Here is a 1,528-nt window from a genome sequence, read left to right as displayed (position 1 = left end):
TACTCCATCCACTCTCGCTCACACACGCGCGCTCCCCTCTTACCTGCTCCCCAGCCCCCTTGCTCATTCAGGTGCATTCACGACCATGGGAAACCACAGAACTCAACATCGTAACACTGTAACATTACTGCAGGGTCGCTACAGTATCTTGTTTCGACTGTTCTTGTATTTGTTAGTTTTTGAAAATGTAATTCTAAATATGAAGATAGGGGACATTGTTACATTTAATAAACCATATTAAAAATACATTTTTGGCTATGCGCGCCCATTCTGAACTTACAGAACGTTCGAACCTAGACAGTAGCTACGTTCCAACCAGACCGCAGGTAGCTAGAGCTAACTATGAAGAATTAGAAAACAAAAGTGTCTGACCCCGCAGCGACCGATTTCTTAACCCCAGGTAGGCCAACTATGGAGAATTCTAAGAAAAGAAAAGTGTCTGAAGAAAACAGAAGTTCAATGCTACGTGCAGTCCTTCATTAAATGTAATAATAAAAAAAAACGTTGCATGCCGTGTCATTTTAAATGTCAAAAGTGTTTTGTGGCTCCCGGTGCTTTCTTTACGGTGAGAAACTGGTCCAAATGGCTCTTGGAGTGGTAAAGGTTGCCGACCCCTGTCCTAAACAACAGCTCTGTTAGCAGTCAGTAATGTGACTTTACAGGCAGTTTTGCCATAATTAAGATTTTTTCACTTCATAAAGCTGGCATCTACCTCATTGCTGATATTAAGCAGATTTACTCTGTTAACTACTACACTATGACACAGCTAAGTCATGTCTCATGCACCGCAACGGTAGAATCTGCAGCGGCTCATGCACTGGCACATTAAGCCTGATCAGATCAAATCAATGGACCCTGCTGCTGCAGAGTTTATAACAATTATTGCTATATGAAATGTGGAGGGTAATCCACACTACTACTATCACTAGTCACAACCCTTTTCAGCACATAGAAAATCTGTTTCAGATATCTGTAATCATTATCTTACTTGTCAAAAAGGAATTATTAAAAGTAAGGAACTTCTACGTTTTACAAAAAACTTTCTTTCGATGTGAAATCTGAAACAAAAGTACCAAGTCCTTATGTCCAGTACAGAGTACATTATACATTTTCTGTTTTTCATATGAAAATTAAAAAAGCTCAGCTCTAAAAACTCACTCAAAAATTCCTGAGATGTTTGTTTTAATTAAAAAATGAAATATAACAATAAATAAATGAAAAGAAAATTAGGAATATCATGGTACTTAGTTTTTCCATAAAATAAATTGTTTAAGGAACAACAGAACTTAACAGTGACATGTATAATATGAAGAGATGTAGCAAAAACTTGCTGGGTCCAGGAGTTTTTGACTGAATGTGAGAATATATATTGTTGCACGTCAAAATGGTTTTACAGATATCTTAAATTTACATTCCATCAGAGAAAACTAATTGGCTGACTAAATGTTAAAAGGCCTTAGCATAAAATAGCACTGCAGTTTCTGTGCCGCTGTGTTGATGGGGTGGAGGGATACGAGGGGACAGATGA

Source organism: Larimichthys crocea, unplaced genomic scaffold, assembly GCF_000972845.2.
Source record: "Larimichthys crocea isolate SSNF unplaced genomic scaffold, L_crocea_2.0 scaffold461, whole genome shotgun sequence".
NCBI classification, from domain to species: Eukaryota; Metazoa; Chordata; class Actinopteri; family Sciaenidae; genus Larimichthys; species Larimichthys crocea.
The sequence above is the reverse complement of the archived record's forward strand: the minus strand, read 5'-3'. Positions refer to the sequence as shown.